Source organism: Thamnophis sirtalis, unplaced genomic scaffold (assembly GCF_051295495.1).
Source record: "Thamnophis sirtalis isolate CommonGarterSnake01/CBP01778 unplaced genomic scaffold, rThaSir2_p1.2 scaffold_8, whole genome shotgun sequence".
Taxonomy (NCBI): Eukaryota; Metazoa; Chordata; class Lepidosauria; order Squamata; family Natricidae; genus Thamnophis; species Thamnophis sirtalis.
In genome coordinates, this window is record NW_028261388.1 from 56907956 (window position 1) to 56919916 (window position 11961).

Below are 11961 nucleotides of genomic sequence, written 5' to 3' on the forward strand. Positions count from 1 at the left end.
TGCCCTGGCACAAAAGACTAAACAGTGATTTCTCCCTTTTAATCCCATGGGGGAGGGTCAATTCCCCTCAGGCAATTCCCCCAGTTGAAGAGCTAGCAGAGAGGATCTCCAAAAAACCCCAAGCCCTCACTGTGACAAAAAAAAACCCCACGCTGCCCAGTAAAGCAGGATATGTTGCACTGGTGGTCTCATGAGTAGGAGTCCCCAGGCTCATTGTGTGTAATTTTACAAATACTAAATAGCATGGATTGCACACTAGTTAAACTCAATTTGACCTCACTAAAATAAGAGCTAGAGCAGGTTCAAGAACCATCCCTTCGAAATGGGCAGCCTGTAACTTAAAGGGAAAGCATGGCTGTGAATAATTCTGCTTGCTTAAAACCTGTCTGGAAGCTCACAGAATGTAATATCTGATACTAATTGGCATGGAAAATTGGATACTGTAATTTTCTTTCCAGAAATTGTGCCCTGCGCATGTGCGAGGACCAAGATGGCTGCGAGGCTTTTTTCGCCGTGAGCTTTCCGGCGAAAAATGCCCAAAAAATCTCCAGCAGCAATTTCAATCTTGAGAAAGAAGGCTTGCCCGGGATGTTTAAGATTCTGGGGACCCAGGAAGACAAGCCAGCGGTAGGGGTTGCCACTCTGGGGCGACCCTGGACGACGCCGGCTCCAGCGACTCCGGCGGTTTCCATGTTTTTCCGGCCGTTCCGGCCGTTCAAGAACGAGGAAAGGGACCCTAGCCGGATAACAGCGACGGCGCTTCCCGGTGGCTTTATCGCCTATTCCACCTTCCTGTCCTGTCTACCAACGGCGAGGACGGCGAGGACGAGGTCTTGGGGAGACCGCCCCTGTGCCGTGCAGATTGTGGCGATTCCAGCAGTTTCGGAGGCTCCGGTGATTTTTACACTATTTCGGCCGTCTGACACCGAGGAGGCAGGCTTTATTTTGAGAACAGCAGCGGCGTTCTTTGGCCATTCCAGTGCCTGTTCCGCCTTTTCGTTTTGCCTGCCCCTGACGGTGAGATTTTGGGAACTCCCTAGGGTGGTTTTACCCCCAGAAAGGAGACTTCTGAGCTGGGCTATCATTGAGACTGCGGGTGGACAGATGATGGCGGCATTGGGCGTTTCCATTGAATCCCCGCAGCACTTTCTAACCAACATTGCCCAGCTTGCTGAACTTCCGGTTTCCTCATCAAACCGACAATTAAACCGACACTATTTTAGAGGACGTGGACTGGGGTTGGGTGTCTGTAGGGACTGGCCAATCTATGGGACTGACTGTGACTGCCATCACCACAACCCTTACAGACGCCCCCCCCCTCCTCCCTGCCTTCCCCCGTGGCTTAGCCTCCGTTTTTAACATCATTATTGTCTCTGTTTTAATATCATTATTGCTGGCTGTGAAGCCATCTGTGGAGAACTATTTGACCCCCCCGGAACTCGCAATTTTAATAGAACCTCTGCGCATTTTATAATTCTTTCTTTTCTTTCTCTTTTCTTTAAAAAACCCCTCTCTCTCTCCCTTCTCCTCTTCCTTTTTCCTAGCTTTGAATCTTAATCTTAAACAGGTATGTTGAGTATATGGGATTGAACGTGAGTGTGTGAGTGACCCACTTTTATTGCTATTATTGTTGTATTTTTGTATTTTAATTTCATGTGGGGACTGGTTGTGTGAGTGCTTGAGTATGCTTGACTCGGAGGACCTGCCGGGGAATGCGGGGGTCACTGGGGTGGTTGGGGGGACCATGGCCACGGGAGTGGGTCGGAGCATTGCAGTCGTAACAGGGAGGGGCAGATATGGCGGGGACTTTAGGGCAAGCCATTACCGGGGAAGGAGGGTTCGCTACATTACAGAGATCCCTCCTTCCGGCCCTATGAGTCCCACTCCAAGACCAGATGGCGTGAGTAGTCAGGACCCTGGTCTCAGGCTGCTGTTGCTAAATGCCAGGTCTGTTGTTCACAAAGCTCCCCTCGTCCGGGACTTAATTGTTGACGAGAGGGCAGACCTGGCATGTATTACTGAAACCTGGCTGGGCACAGAAGGAGGAGTCCCCCTTGTAGAGATGTGCCCAGAGGGATTTCAGGTGCTTCATCAGCCGAGAGCCCAGGGAAGGGGTGGCGGTGTGGCTATTATTATCCGGGAGTCTCTGTTACCTCGTAGGGTCCCTGCTCCGGAGCTTGTCGGGTGTGAGTCCCTGCTGATAAAGTTGGACCTCAAGGGTCAAGTGGGTTTGCTGCTAACGTACCTGCCTCCCAACTGCATTGCAGCATCCCTCCCCTCGCTCCTCGAGTCAGTAGCCGAGCTGGCAGTTGAGCTCCCCAGGCTTATAGTTCTGGGGGACTTTAATTTGCCATCGCTCGGTGAAGGCTCTGACGGGGCGCAGGAGTTCATGGCTTCCATGACAGCCATGGGCTTGACCCAGGTAATTCGGGGCCCAACTCATACAGCGGGTCACATGCTCGACCTCGTATTCCTCTCGGAGCAGTGGATGCGTGATCTTGGTCTGAGGGGTAATGAGATCATACCCCTGTCGTGGTCAGACCACTGCCTACTGAGGCTTGACTTCCGGAGACCAAACCCCCACCGTAGGGAGGAGGAACCGACCAGGTGGTTCCGCCCCAGGCGACTTATGGACCCTTTGAGGTTCCAGACGGAGCTTGGGGTAATTCCCGACACTCTCGCCCACAGTTCGGCGGAGACTCTGGTTGCCGCCTGGCATTTGGCGGCATCGGAGTCTCTTGACCGGATTGCGCCACTATGGCCCCTCTGGGTCAGCGGATCCCGGAGACCTCCTTGGTTCACCGAGGAGCTCCGGGAGAAGAAGCGCCGGAGGAGACGCCTAGAGCACCTGTGGAGGTCCGATAAGTCCGAGGCGAACCGAGCACTTCTGACTACCTGCACCAAGGATTACATCCGGGCACTAAGAGTTGCCAAAAGAACGCATATCTCCGCCTTGGTAGCATCCGCCGAGTCACGCCCAGCCGCCCTGTTTAGGATCACCCGCTCCCTCCTCAATAGGAGGGATGTGGGAGACCCCTTGCAGGGTAGGGCTGAGGACTATGCCCAGTTCTTGGCGGACAAAGTTGCTCGGTTTCGGTCGGACTTGGACTCCACCACCGTAGATCCAGCCGAGACACAGGGGGATTACTTGGCAAACCATCTCTGGGTTGAGTTCCAGGATGTTGCCTCTGGGGATGTGGACAAGGCCATTCGAGCTGTAAGTGCCTCCACCTGTATTCTGGACCCATGTCCCTCCTGGCTGGTTGCCAACAGCAGGGAGGTGACACATGGCTGGATCCAGGCGGTCGTGACCGCCTCCCTTCGGGAGGGGCACTTCCCCGCCGCACTTAAGACGGCGGTGGTGAGACCCCTCCTGAAGAAACCATCCTTGGATCCAGCCATTTTAAACAACTATCGTCCTGTCTCCAACCTCCCCTTTATTGGGAAGGTTGTTGAGAAGGTGGTGGCCTTCCAGCTTCAACGGGCCTTGGAGGAAGCTAGTTATCTTGACCCCTTCCAGTCCGGCTTCAGACCAGGTTACAGCACTGAAACCGCTTTGGTCGCATTGACCGATGATCTCTGGAGGGCCAGAGATGGAGGCCATGCGTCCATCCTGGTTCTCCTTGACCTCTCAGCGGCTTTCGATACCATCGACCATGGTATCCTTCTGCGACGACTGCGGGAGGTGGGGGTGGGAGGCACTGTTTTGCAGTGGTTCTCCTCCTACCTCTCGGACAGGTCGCAGTCGGTGTTGGTCGGGGGGCAGAGATCGTCCCTGAGGCCCCTAACATACGGGGTGCCGCAGGGTTCGGTCTTATCCCCCCTACTATTTAACATATACATGAAACCGCTGGGCGAGATCATTCGGCGGCACGGGATAAAATACCATCAATATGCGGACGATACGCAACTGTATCTGTCCACCCCGTGCCAACTCAATGAAGCGGTGGACGTGATGAACCAGGGTCTTGAGGCCATTAAGAACTGGATGAGCGCTAACAAACTGGTACTCAACCCGGACAAGACCGAGTGGCTGTTGTGTTTCCCTCCCAACAATTTGGCCGATATTCCAACACTCAGGCTGGGGGGTCAAATTTTATACCCCTCAGATAGGGTCCGTAATCTAGGAGTCCTCCTGGATCCACAGCTGACTTTTGACCATTAGTTGTCGGCTGTGACCAGGGGGACATTTGCCCAGGTTCGCCTGGTCCGTCAGTTACGGCCCTACCTGAACCGGGAGGCTCTCGCAACAGTCACTCGAGCCCTTGTGATCTCCAGGCTGGAATACTGCAATGGGCTCTACATGGGGTTGCCCTTGAAGTGCATCCGGCGACTGCAGTTAGTCCAGAATGCAGCCGCGCGAGTGATAGTGGGCGCACCGCGGTTCGCCCACATTACACCCATCCTCCGCGAGCTGCACTGGCTACCTGTCGATCTCCGGGTGCGCTTCAGGGTATTGATGACCACCTTTAAAGCACTCCATGGTAGTGGATCTGGGTACTTGAGAGACCGCCTTCTGCCGATTACCTCCCTTCGACCGATTAGATCGCACAGATTGGGCCTCCTCCGGATTCCATCTGCCAGTCAATGTCGACTGGCGACTACACGGAGGAGAGCCTTTTCTGTTGCAGCTCCGACCCTGTGGAACGATCTCCCCGTCGAGATTCGTACCCTCACCACCATCCAGACCTTCCACACGGCCCTTAAGACCTGGCTCTCCCAGCAGGCCTGGGGATAGGTTCTTAATTTACCCGCCCGAGTGTTGACTGTTGAATGCAAGTTGTGTTTTATTATTTTATTTTGTTCACTCACTGTTTGTCTTTTGGTATTGCACCCCCTTCCCTGTGATTGTAAGCCGCCCTGAGTCCCCTCAGGGAGAAGGGCGGCCTATAAATCTTAATAAAATGTCTAAAAAAAATGTCTGGTTGCTAGACCTTCATGGTTGAAAGCTCTCTGGGAGCCACTGAAGAGATCCTTCTGCTGTCTGTCTCAATGCCTTTTCATCAGTAGAATTAAGACTCCCTGATCTGACCAATTTTAATCTTTTGTCAAGAATATGTGCGTTCCACGCACATGTTTTGAAAAAAAAGGAGGGATTGTAGGAAGTTATCACCCAGCCCTCTCCCAGAAAAATGAAATATCCTAGGAAATATTGAAAAGGCAGAATATTTCTCTGGATATGAAAAAAAAGAAACATGTTTTAAAGGACAGAATAGCTGCCTGTAGCTTCCTGCCCATCCCCACTTTGTTAATGGGCCATTAAGAAGGCCAAGCTAGTCCACTTTACATAATAAAGACTTCTCCACTTCAGCTACAGGAAAGCATGATAATATTGGCCCCAATTGACCACATGGCATCTGAGAACTCAACCAAACCTGGATTCAAAACACAGCCTAGAGAGTTGCCCCTGCATGGCCCCATGGGAGTCTGACAACCAATCAAAATACATTTCTTACACAGGAACAGGAAACAGAGAGGTGGGACTGAACAGGTTATAAAAAGCCTAGCAAGCCCCTTCCTCAGCCCTTCTCTTCTTCTCCACCAACATTGAAGCATGTGATCTGTTTTCTGTTCAGGGCTCAAGCCATGTGGTCCTGTCCAACAATAAACCATCTTTCCAAGCAGCCTCCATGTCTCCAGTGTCTTTTTCCCCACTTGGAGCTGAACCCAGAAGGACATTTCTTTCATCAAGAGGAAAGAGAAACACAGTCAAACAAATGTCATTCTTAAGAAGATAGATATTTTCAGTCCTGGCATGAGTTGAGCAACTTACTAAATCACAAGCATTACAAAGAAATAAATGAAAATAAGAAATTGCAATCTTATTTTCATTTTAAGTAAGATATAATTATTACTCTGGTAGTAATAAATAAAGAAATAAAAATAAGATAAGAATTAAATAAGAATTAAAAATAATTCACTTTAAGTAAAATAACATTATTCTTGTTAGTATAAGTGTGTCTCTGTGGGTTCATTCATTATTTTCTTTTGTAACATATACCAGTAGGCTGTTTACTGTAAATAGACTAGGAGGAGTTATTTTCATTGCAGCGAGTAAATTCTTTTAAGAACCTCAAAGGAAAAAAAACACAAGTAAGTGTGTGGTTTGATCATGAAGCTGAACTCATCACCCAAAATTACTCTCCTTCTACCCCATGATGGAGCAGAAAAAACATGTCTAGACATGAAGCCTATATGATACCTGATCCAACAGGCATCTTTGCCAAGCTTAACCAAAGTGCTGAAGTAACATAGCCAAGAAGCAGGAAAGGAAAGTTTTGAATTCCTTGACACTAGTAAATCAAAAATAAATATTTTGAGGGGGAAATAGACTGCTTTTGGCGTAGGTACACATAATAAGCCTCTCAGCAGTCAGAACCAAAATGCAGCAGACTGTTCTGTTACCTTTTATAAGATTTTTTTTTATTAATTTTTTTTTTATTTTGTTACATAAACAACACATGCCCACACCAGTGGGAAAAGAAAAAATCAAAACACAAAAAAGACAAAAAACAAAAAAACAAGGCAGGGGAAAAAAAAGAAAAAACAAAAGAAAAAAAAACACAAGTATATATTATAAAAAAGTATATCAGCTGGTTACAACATGTTTTTGTGCATCTCTTCCATTAATTCATATTAATTCAAATATCTTAACTCAAAAGTTTACCATATTGACATCATCATACCTCCACTTTTAGTTGACTACAGTTATTTAAACATCTTTCATCCTTAACTATGCCAAAGATTTAATCCATAACCACATGCTAGCATTTCATTTACTTGTTTATAAAATCCTCCATTGACATCAAATCCTCATATCTTGTTTTAGCTAAACATCCATTATATTTAATACCAATAATTCCATCCTTCATGTATATAGTTTATTATCATTCTCCTTTCTTTATGTAATTATATCGTATATCATAACATTTTCCCCATATTAGTTAATGTTTAACTATATATAGTTTTGTTTTATTTTTTAATAGTGATAATTATTGTGATTAATAACCTTTGTATATGGTCCAAAAATATTTCTAACCTTCCCTTCTCATATCCAATTATTATTTATCATATCAACTCCACATTATATACATTACTATCATTATCAATTATTATTCAACTATGTCTATTACAAGTAAAATTAATTAGGTTTAGCTAATTTTGAATTGTATTCTTCCATCTATCAGACTGTGTCTCTCCAATAACAAAACCTCCTTAATCCTGTTGCCATCCATGGAACAAGTTCTCCAAACGTCTTTATGAGCAAGTCCAAACAAGAAGATCTTCGCACCTTTTTGCTTAAGGTGCCTCTCATATAATGTCGTTGTCCTGCGTTTATCCCACTTTTCAGCTTGTCTTTAATTCTCAGTGGTGGTATCAAAAGTGCAAATGATGTTTCATAAAGTATAAATTCTTTAATGCTTCTCATTCCTCCTGCGCTCTGTCTTTCGAAGTAAATCTTCTGTATGGCTGCCCCCCCTTCAAATGTTCCGTCTTTTTCTCCCTCAGAGGTAAACCAGATGCCCGGAATGTCAGCAGATTGAAGATCTTCAGGAACATTCAAACATTCAACATTCTCACTTTTTTCTTCATATTTTGATGTTAAAAACAGCAAATAATCCAGTTTTTTTCAAATCTGTCGTACGTGTCAGAAATCTTTTGTAGTGCGGAAAAGATCATTTGAAATGAATCATTTGAAATTTGAACAGATGCCATCTTTGCACGCAGTTAGTATTTTCCCTTTAGAGGCTTTAAGGTATTTGCAAGTAAAAACAAGCTGGGAGCTGTACAATCTTATCTGATCTTAGACCAACCCAGCCAAGCAATAAAAATGTCAAGTTGTAGGGAGCCAAATTATAGTAAATTGGTTTACAGCCCACTTACAGAGAGTCAGAGGAGATGTTGAAGTAATCTTTCGTTTGTCCATGTAAGTAGCATTTAAAACATTTAAGAAATAGGGTAACCACCGTCCATAAACCCATAAAGAGATCCAATTCGCCGCTAGATTCTTCTGTTCTTTGGTTTCAATTAGCTTAAATTTTTATGCGGACCGTGTCTCTCTGAGTAATAAAATCATCTTACCAGCTGGAAACACTCACACCATTTTTAGGGGCAACTTGCAGTTTCGGTTAGCTTACGGCTAATCCAGAAGTCACTGGCAAAGGAGGTTAAATTCCAAGCCCCCCAGAGACTTTGCGAACATCTCTGGGGTCACTGGATCTCCTCCAACCTTTCACTGTCTCTCCGGGACAGCTTGGGTTCAAATGAACCGTCCAATTCCTTCGGAATAGAGGAATTTCAGGAATAGCCTGAAAATCCGTCTTCTCACTGCTAAGCCCCGCCTTCTTCCCCCTTTTTATAAGATTTTTCAGGTTGAATTGTTCTTTCCTTCCATCTGGCTTCCCATCCTAACCATTGTTAGAAATGTTAAGCCAAGGAAAGTATTCTACTCAACAATTTTGATTCTTTGCTTCAGTTAAATTTTAAAATGAAAAATTAAAAAGTTTTGGCAAATAAATTCATAGGTCCTGGCTACTAAATACTGAAGTCGGATGATGAAGGCCCATATATTTGGGGATTAAATTAGAGCCCTTAATAAACGAGAAGAAATCAGAGAAAAATCAGCTGTTTGAGAACATATTTTCATTTCTTATTGCTTTTGTTCTATGTACACTTGCTACCCAGCATATTTGGACAAAAGACATAAAATGCAACAGGAATGAAATCTAATAATCCTACAGCAGTGCATGGAATTGATCAACCTCCACCTTATCTTTTCATTACCATGAACAAAATAATTAATGACATTGAAACACCTACTTTTACTCTTTATTTTTTATTTATTTATTAGTCACCCATTTTACCACAAATAACTCTGGGTGGCTTACAACATTAATACAATACAATACAATACAATACAATACAATACAATACAATACAATACAATACAATACAATACAATACAATACAATACAATACAATACAAGGGGGGCAGCATGTGGAAGAAAAATGGCTTGCTGGCAGAGCTAGCTCAAATTTCAAATGCAGAGGTTTCTCTGCATGGAATGAAAAGGCTGCTTTGCTGGTGAAGTAAATTTTATTTGCAAAGCATAGGACTTTCCCTGATCATATTGCTCATCTACCTTGTTGCTAGGCTGCATGGGAGGCTGGATCGAAAAAGACTCGCTTGTAGACTTCTCTCACGTGGCCCAGCAAGAGAGACCTGGTCCCTTCTTCCTTCTCTTGAGCGCTTCAGATCTTCAAAAAGTATGCAAGAGATTGTGAGCGGTGGAAGAGACTCCAGTGGCTGTGGGGACGCCAAAGGGTTAGAATTAGAATGAGAGAGTTGTTAAAGATGTTCATTTAACATTTATCCCAACTTTCTACAGTAATAGGCAGGCTGCATTTCTATTATACTCTACTACCTGTAGAGATAAAACTTTTCCCTGATCTGTATTCACAAGCAGATTCATGTAGGCCACATAAGTAGATTTATTGCATAGAATTTAAAAAGATGCATACAAGAAATTCTCCATCTAACATACAAAGCAATCTTGTTATTTATATACTGTAGGTTACTCCCAAGATTCAAATCATAAAAATCACAACAGAATCTTATAAAGCTGTCTTTATATGACATGACAGCAATACATCGTGAGAATTTTTGTTTCTCTCAATATGCCATTAATCAGACTAAACATTCCATATATGATTCATTGTAGATCTATTCAGGATGCTGTATTAACAAAGATCATATCTTAATCAGTGTGTTCTCCTATATTGTTAAGCCATAATTTGATAAACTATGGTTTGTTGAATACATTATAGTTGGCTATGGAATATCATTTGAAAAATGCTGTCATAGAGCAATATCTGAATTCAGCAACATTGAGAGAACTTTAATGCTCATGCTAGAGAACTGAGATCCTAGATTTTGTTGTTTTCTACCAGTTATTCTAAGTTTTGATGATTTTATCATTCAAAGTAAATAGTTGTTTATAATGAAAATATAGGAAAATATTTGCAAAAAAATATTGAGGACCATCTCATATCATTCATGATCATTTACTTATTAAGCTCTGCCTTATTTTTTACTGATTTTGTTTATAGCAGTATTTCCAATTTGATTCCAAATATCATCTGAACCATGCTCTTGGGGACCATTTTGAAGTTATGAATTAAAAGAACACTTTGCAGATCAAAATGAATTACATCTGATAAGAGCTAAATAAGGGGGAAAGTGAACAAGTAAGTGAGACAGGAGCTTTGTTTTAGAAGAATACAATTCCCTAAAATAATACTATTATCATCATTATGAATTCTGGACAATCTGTTTGGACCTCTATATAGCATTTAAGATAAAATATTCTTCATTTATAACATGCTATCATGATGGTCAAACAGTGATTGAATTTAAATTAACATTTGGTAACTGTTGTCACAACACAGTAAATACATGGGAAATTCATAATCTGAAATAGCATAATAAAGAAGAAAGATTTTGACCACCCCTTAGTTTTATATCAATTAAGATATCAACATATCTTTCTGATTACATATTATTATGTCTATCATAAGTATTTCCAGTTAGGAAATCATTAGCTTTTCTTTCAACAATTATGGATTTTCTATATTGCTCTTCCCTTTGTTTTAATTTAAACAGAGTATCTAAATCAATGTGAATGCCATTTTGTAGGCAAATGTTTTCTCACTATTTTCTACATTTACAGTTAAAATGGATTGAGATACTCTTTTGGAAACAATTGAGCATAGAAATTTTGTAAATAGTAATTTTCTATCAGGATTGTCTCCCGTTCAGAAAGTAACAGGGTTGGCCTATTCTCATGCCTTTAATAGACACCTGATAAACAAAAAGCAGCAATGAAACAATACAGACAGTCCTCAACATGATCACAATTGAGCCCAAAATTTCCATTGCTAAGCAAGAAAGTTGTTAAGAGAATTTTGCCCCATTTTACAAGCTTTTGTGCCACAGTTGTTAAGTGAATCACTACAGTTGTTAAGTTAGTAAAGTGGTTGTTAAGTGACTTCCCCATTGACTTTGCTTGTCAGAAGGTCACTAAAGTTGATCACATGACCCCGGGGGACTGCAACAATCATAAATGCATGCCAGGTGTGAAGTCCTCCGGGATTGGGTGGCCTATAAATCAATTTAATAAAATAAATAAATAAAATAAAGTCTCTAAATTTTGATTATGTGACCACAGAGATGTTGCAACAGTCTTAAATGTGAAAAACCTTTTTCAGTGCCATTGTAATTTTGAATGGTCACTAAATGAATGGGTTGTAAGTTGAGAACTACCTATGTATTGGTAGATAATTGCAAGAATTCAAATTTCCTGTGAATTAACAAATGTTTAAAAAAACTGTTTTCTAAATGGAAGAAGAAACTAAAGAAGGAATATTTATGTTGGTAAATCTAATTTCTACAACGACTGCAATGATTTTCAAATTGTATAAAAAGTTGGGGAAATGTGGAAAAATTTGCAACTTGTCTTTAAAGATTTGTATCTGAATTTGGTTCCATTAATCTTATATTTAAGTTATACGTAATAGTTCTAAATCCTGGAGTCCCTCAGTAGTTCATAATGGTTCTGAAAACAGCAATACTTAAAGATTAATGCTGATGAAAAATAGTTTGGTCTAAACCTGTGGAATAGTTCACAGAAATATTCTACCATCTCCTCTAAAATTAAATTTGCTTTGGCCATATTTAGCTTCAGTAAAGAGAACAGAATTTGGCAGTGAACAAGACAGCATTTGTTTCATAAGAAAACACTAATTGCTGCAGAGGATGGAGAACAAACACTTATACATGTTCTTGGTAAATATGTATTATCTAAATCTAATCTATTGTTTAGATGGGAATAGTTTGTTTTGTTTTAGAGACATACTGCTTACAAAAATATTAGAATCAGAAATGACAGTACTAGATATTGA